Below are 7,665 nucleotides of genomic sequence, written 5' to 3'. Positions count from 1 at the left end.
CAAGAGCAAGCACACCTTTAAGACTGTGAGTAACATATTTTTACCATGTATACACTGTCATTCAGATTGCAAGGCCCATAAAATGTGAACTTTGCCTCCCTCTGTCCCTGGAGCTGATAGGGAAGCATCTCTCAGAAGGGATATCTATCAGAGCATTCCCGGGTTCCTGAAGCTAAAGATTGGTTGCTATCTCAGCAAGTAATCTAAAGTATCAGTGAACATGTATGTTCTGAAGTGAGTTGGATGTTGCTTCTAAATATCACTGAGCAACTGAGGTTGCAGGGAGGGAAGGGGAGGAGGATATTGAGGACTAGGCCTCTAAAAACAAGCTAGTTATACTTTTCCCTGGAGGCAACTTTATGAGACATTCATGAAGGATTTTATAAATGTGCAATGCTTGTATACTTGCTTTCACTCTTTCCAAAGTCTGTTCCTGGAATCCCTCCCCCTGTGTAAATAGTTCATGTTTGCCTCATGTTTGTCCACTGTTTGCCTCAAAGAGAAACCAAAAATAGCTGCAAGTTTGTGCTTCATGAGAAACAAGTGTCTGAATAGTTCTTGTGGAAACATGCTCCTTCTTCCATTTGAGTGGTCAAAGGAGAAGGCCTAGTCACACATAAGCACAGACACAGAGCAGAGAACAGTGAAAGGAAAAAAAAAATGAGTATTCCCTCAATTCCCCTCTCACCCACTACCCTTTTCTCCACAAATAATGGAACTACCAAGTGTTTCCAAGAAATTCTTTAAAATGTTGCCTTTATCCTGTGGAATTTATGCCATAAAATGTTAATAGTGTATGCATTTTCATACAAAATGAGTTACAGGCACTGTTTGCCTATGCATCAAATCCCTCTGCAAGGAATGCATATGTGGTGAGAAATTCACTTTAGCAGAAGCATTCCCAAGGCTTAGGCAATAGCTTATCAGAAAGGGGTTTTATTGCTCTGGTGAAAGGAAGCATTTAGCACAAAGGGTGTTTCTGATGGGTTGCAGAAAGGAACAATTACTTTCCTTCTGGGTGGAACAACCATCCAGAGAAGATCACTTAGCTTGAAAAAACACTATTTGCTGAGCAGTTGCACTGACTAATTCACCACTAGGTGTGAGGGAAAAAAGCACAGTTGAAAGAACATTCACCTTGGAATTAGGCCAGAGTTCAAACCTCAACTTTTTTGCTTAGTAGTTACATGGATTTTGGCATTTCACTTGACTCGTGCATTATATCTTCTTTATATTTAAAGTGAAAATATATAATAATATCTACCTCATGGTGCTGTTGTAATAATCAGAGATGATGACTGTGCAGTATTAGGAGCTGTTTCCCTGGAGATGCTAAGGAATCTGGGTATGCTTCAGACTTCTTGGAGCATGGTGCTTAGGCCTTTGGTAGATATGATTAACCTATATAACCATTCCCAAAGGTGTAGCTGAAGATAGGGTGAAGAAAATAAGCCAACACTATGATTTTATATTTTGAGAAGGTCCTTTTCCCCTGTTTCTTTTTTTTTTTTTTCTTCTTTTAGCTGCTCTTCAGAGAAACTCCTAGGGAAGCCACTAAGTAGCACCTGAATTTTAAAGGTAAACTGTAGACAAACAATCCAAAGAGAGTTTCTAAGGAGAATGTCACCCTGCTAGCAAGCAGCCCTGGCATTAACTCTTTGTCGATGTCAAGGTTGGTAGAACTTCTAGAAGGCAAGAGTGAAGAGGAGTTTCATAATTATCTTTGCCCCTTGCTCCTTATGTAGTTAAAGGGCTATTGTCAGAGAGCTTACCCTCCAGACACTTTAAATTGTTAAATCCAAACTCGAACTGAGGGTATAGTTTCTGGAATCAGATAAATCTGGATCTGAATCTTAGTGCTGCCACAGAACCAGCTTGAACAAGAGGATTGAAATTTTTGTTTTTTTTAAAATCATCTTTATTGGGGTATAATTGCTTTACAATGGTGTGTTAGTTTCTGCTTTATAACAAAGTGAATCAGTTATACATACGCATATGTTCCCATATCTCTTCCCACTTGCATCTCCCTCCCTCTCAGTAGTGGGATTGCTGGGTCATATGGTAGTTCTATTTGTAGTTTTTTAAAGAACCTCCATACTGTTCTCCATAGTGGCTGTACCAGTTCACAATCCGACCAGCAGTGCAAGGGTGTTCCCTTTCCTCCACACCCTCTCCAGCATTTATTGGTTCTAGATTTTTTGATGATGGCCGTTCTGACTGGTGTTTGTTTATTTTTCTTTTTATTTCCATTTCTCTAGGAGGTGGGTCAAAAAGGATCTTACTGTGATTTATGTCATAGAGAGTTCTGCCTAGGTTTTCCTCTAAGATTTTGATAGCTTCTGACCTTACATTTAGGTCTTTAATCCATTTTGAGCTTATTTTTGTGTATGGTGTTAGGGAGTGATCTAATCTCATACTTTTACATGTACCGGTCCAATGTTCCCAGCACCACTTATTGAAGAGACTGTCCTTTCTGCACTGTATATTCCTGAACCTTTATCAAAGATAAGGTGACCATATGTGAATGGATTTAGCTCTGGGATTTCTATCCTGCTCCATTGATCTATCTTTCTGTTTTGGGGCCATTACCACATTGTCTTGATTACTGTAGCTTTGTAGTAGAGTCTGAAGTCAGGGAGCCTGATTCCTCCATCTCCGTTTTCATTCTCAAGATTGCTTTGGCTATTCAGGGTCTTTAATGTTTCCATACAAATTGTGAAATTTTTGCTCTAGTTCTGTGAAAAATGCTAGTGGTACTTTGATAGGGATTCCATTGAATCTGCAGATTGCTTTGGGTAGTAGATTCATTTTTACAATGTTTATTCTTCCAATCCAAGACATTGGTATATCTCTCCATCTATTTGTATCATCTTTAATTTCTTTCATCAGTGTCTTATAATTTTCTGCATACAGGTCTTTCGTCTCCTTAGGTAGCTTTATTCCTAGATATTTTATTCTTTTTGTTGCAATGGTAAATGGGAGTGTTTTCTTGATTTCACTTTCAGATTTTTCATCATTAGTATATAGGAATGCCAGAGATTTCTGTGCATTAATTTTGTATCCTGCTACTTTACCAAATTCATTGATTAGCTCTAGTAGTTTTCTGGTAGCATCTTTAGGATTCTCTATGTATAGTATCATGTCGTTTGCAAGCAGTGACAGCTTTACTTCTTCTTTTCCGATTTGGATTCCTTTTATTTCCTTTTCTTCTCTGATTGCTGTGGCTAAAACTTCCAAAACTATGTTGAATAAGAGTGGTGAGAGTGGGCAACCTTGTCTTGTTCCTGATCTTAGTGGAAATGCTTTCAGTTTTTCACCATTGAGGATGATGTTGGCTGTGGGCTTGTCATATATGGCCTTTATTATGTTGAGGAAAGTTCCCTCTATGCCTACTTTCTGCAGGGTTTTTATCATAAATGGGTGTTGAATTTTGTCGAAAGCTTTCTCTGCATCTATTGAGATGATCATATGGTTTTTCTCCTTCAATTTGTTAATATGGTTTATCACATTGATAGATTTGCGTATATTGAAGAATCCTTGCATTCCTGGAATAAACCCCACTTGATCATGGTGTATGATCCTTTTAATGTGCTGTTGGATTCTGTTTGCTAGTATTTTGTTGAGGATTTTTGCATCTATGTTCATCAGTGATATTGGCCTGTAGTTTTCTTTCTTTGTGACATCTTTTTTCTGGTTTTGGTATCAAGGTGATCATGGTCTTGTAGAATGAATTTGGGAGTGCTCCTCCCTCTGGTATATTTTGGAAGAGTTTGAGAAGGATAGATGTTAGCTCTTCTCTAAATGTTTGATAGAATTCGCCTGTGAAGCCATCTGGTCCTGGGCTTTTGTTTGTCTGAAGACTTTTAATCACAGTTTCAATTTCAGTGCTTGAGACTGGTCTCCTCATATTTTGTATTTCTTCCTGATTCAGTCTTGGCAGGTTGTGCATTTCTAAGAATTTGTACATTTCTGCCAGGTTGTCCATTTAATTGGTGTAGAGTTGCTTGTAGTAATCTCTCATGATCTTTTGTATTTCTGCAGTGTCAGCTGTTACTTCTCCTTTTTCATTTCCAATTCTATTGATTTGAGTCTTCTCCCTTTTTTTCCTGATGAGTCTGGCTAATGGTTTATCAATTTTGTTTATCCTCTCAAAGAACCAGCTTTTAGTTTTATTGATCTTGCTATCGTTTCCTTCATTTCTTTTTCATTTATTTCTGATCTGATTTTTATGATTTCTTTCCTTCTGCTAACTTTGGGGTTTTTTTGTTCTTCTTTCTGTAATTGCTTTAGGTGCAAGGTTAGGTTGTTTATTCGAGATGTTTCCTGTTTCTTAAGGTGGGCTTGTATTGCTATAAATTTCTCTCTTAGAACTGCTTTTGCTGCATCCCATAGGTTTTGGGTCATCGTGTCTCCATTGTCATTTGTTTCTAGGTATTTTTTTACTTCCTTTCTGATTTCTTCAGTGATCACTTCGTTATTAAGTAGTGTATTGATTAGACTCCATGTGTTTGTATTTTTTACAGATGTTTTCCTGTAATTGACATCTAGTCTCTTAGCATTGTGGTCGGAAAAGATACTTGGTACAATTTCAGTTATCTTAAATTTACCAAGACTTGATATGTGACCCAAGATATGATCTATCCTGAAGAATGTTCCATGAGCAGTTGAGAAAAATGAGCTGGGAGGTCTCTTGTTGACCAGTGTCCTGAGGTTGGGTCTCCCACCTCACAGGCACAGCACTGACTCCTGGCTGTAGTACCAAGAGCCTTTCATCCACATGGCTCAGAATAAAAGGGAGAAAGTTTAGAGAGAAATAATTAGTAGAAGTAGGAGGAAAGAAAAAAAGAAAGAAAGAAAGAAAGAAAGAAAGGAAGGAAGGAAGGAAGGAAGAAAGAAGAAAGGAAGGAAAGAAGGAAAGAAAGAAAGAAAAGAAAGAGGGAAGGAGTGAGGGAGGGAGGGAAGGTGGAAGGAAGGAAGGAAGGAGGGAAGGAAGCAAAAAAGAAAGAAAGAAAGAAGATAAACTAAAATAAAATAGAGTAAAATATGTAGCTAGCTGTGGTGCACTAACCCCTTCAGGCTGTGTTCACACCGCCAGACTGAAGCCAGAGCCTCAGCTCGCAGCCCTGCCCGCCTCAGCGGGTGAGCAGACAAGCCTCTAGGACTGGTGAGTGCTGGTCGGCACCGATCCTCTGTGCGGGAATCTCCCAACTTTGCCCTCCGCATCCCTGTTGCTGCACTCTCCTCCACGGTCCCGAAGCTCCCCCGCTCTGCCACCCACAGTCTCCACCAGCGAAGGGGCTTCCTAGTGTGTGGAAACCTTTCCTCCTTCACAGCTCCCTCCCACTGGTACAGGTCCCGTCCCTATTCTTTTGTCTCTGTGTTTTCTTTTGCCCTACCCAGGTACGTGGGGAGTTTCTTGCCTTTTGTGAGGTCTGAGGTCTTCTGCCAGCATTCAGTAGGTGTTCTGTAGGAGTTGTTCCACGTGTAGATGTATTTCTGATATATCTGCGGGGAGGAAGGTGATGTCCGTGTCTTACTCTTTCGCCATCTTCCCCTCGTCTCAAAGGCTTGACCTTTTTGGACTCCATATCATTCATCTGTAAAATAGAGTTATGTTGCAGGGCTGTTTGAGGATAAAAGGCAAAGGTAATTGTAAAGCACATGGGACAGCTCCTGGTATATACTAGATATCCAACAAATGATAGATGATATTATAATTGAGCTGGGTTGAGGCAATTGATACTTAAGAGAAGTGCTTGTAAACCATTCTCTGGACAAAATTGAGTTTTTAGACAGATGTATAACTTCATTTAATATTTATTGTGTACCTACAATTTTCTAGGAAAATGTGTAAAACAATAAAAAAGATAGGTTTCCTGCCTTCACGGATCTTGAAACTGAATAGAAGAAACAACAAATAAACAATTATAATGTGGTAAGCAATATAATGGAGATGGAAGTATGAGAGGATGGCATGAGAAAACACAGCAGTGCTATCTAACCCAGATTTCAGAGGCAAGAGAGGATTTTTGGAGGAGGTCATGTATAAATTGAAAACTGATGGAGAAGTAGGAGTTGGTCAGATGGAAAGAGATTTATGTTTTGGAAAGATCATTCTGGCTACAGTTCATGTAGTACATTGGAACAAATGTAGAAAGTTCAGTTAAGAGGCTATTTCAGAATTCCACCAAAGAGATGATGGTGAGGGAGTCAAAGGAATATACAGAATCATGACAAATTAAGAAGTAGAATCTTCAAGGTTTAGTTATTAGATATGGTGTGTGAGGGACAGGAGGGTCATGGACAACTAGGTGCCTACTTGTGTCATCCACTGAGATGGGGAACACAGGAGGAGGAAACAATAATGAGTTCAGTTTTGGATATATTGAATTTGAGCTGCATGTGGACCTTCCAGTTGAGAGTGTCAATTAAGCAGTTATATATGCTTATTTGAATCTTGGGGGAATGATCTGGATTTAGGAAAGGAGAATCAAACCTAGAGGTGGTAGATGAACCCATGGGAATAAATTAAATCATCCAGAAAAAGTATTTGGAATAAAAATAGAAGTGGGACAGGGACAGGTTCCTGAGAAACACCAAAATTCAAGAAGCAAGCAGAGAAAGTAGAACTTCAAAGGAGAATGACAAAAAGTGACTGAAGAGATAAGAGGGAATACTGGCAAAGACGGTATTATGCAAGCCATGGGAGGAGACGACTCAGGAAAGAAGGGTTACTAATATCAAATGCTGACATAAAGGTAAATGAGTAAAGAAATGAAAAGTGTTATTTTTATTTGGCAATAAGAAGATTGTGATGTTAATATCATGTCGTTGACTTTCACTGAAGGATGAAATAGGACCAAATGATAAACATCACAACAGATCCTATAAAACTGCTACTACTGAAAACTTGAGTCTTTAATGTTTTTCCCTGTTCATAATATACGTATACACTTACTACAATCTTATTAGAGACTAGTGCCAGGAAAACTTTTCTCTCTTCCATGCATTCATTCCACAGATGGACATTGAATATCTATGTATAACCCACTGATGAATCCTTGGGATACCAAATGAGTTGAGTCATAGTTTCTACTCTCAATAAACTCATTAAAATTTCATTAATTCATTAATACAATATATATTTATTAAGCTCCTACCATGTGCCAGGCCCTGTGCTAACCACAAAATGGGTATAGTCCCTACCTGCATGTGGCTTATAGTTTATTTCCTAAAAAACTGTTATGCTTTCATTTATTGGGCAGTGGTCACTGTATAACTATCACATTTTCCTTTTTGTTTTCACATCCAGGAACACCCAAATTATATTAACTTAGATATCTGGAATAATCCTATCTCACTCCACCCAAATTATTTGGTATGGCCTTTTAACCTTCTTTTAAAAGCTCTAGGGCTTCCCTGGTGGCGCAGTGGTTGAGAGTCTGCCTGCCGTAGCAGGGGACATGGGTTCATGCCCCAGTAAGGGAGGATCCCACATGCCGTGGAGTGGCTGGGCCCGTGATTCATGGCCGCTGAGCCTGCGCATCCAGAGCCTGTGCTCTTCAACGGGAGAGGCCACAACAGTGAGAGGCTTGCGTACCACAAAAAAAAAAAAAAAAAAAAAAAAAAAACTTTTTAAAAAAAATGTGAAAATAAAAAAAAAAA

This window comes from Neophocaena asiaeorientalis, unplaced genomic scaffold, assembly GCF_003031525.2.
Source record: "Neophocaena asiaeorientalis asiaeorientalis breed wild unplaced genomic scaffold, Neophocaena_asiaeorientalis_V1.1 scaffold222, whole genome shotgun sequence".
Classification (NCBI taxonomy): domain Eukaryota; kingdom Metazoa; phylum Chordata; class Mammalia; order Artiodactyla; family Phocoenidae; genus Neophocaena; species Neophocaena asiaeorientalis.
This window is presented reverse-complemented; position numbering follows the sequence as displayed.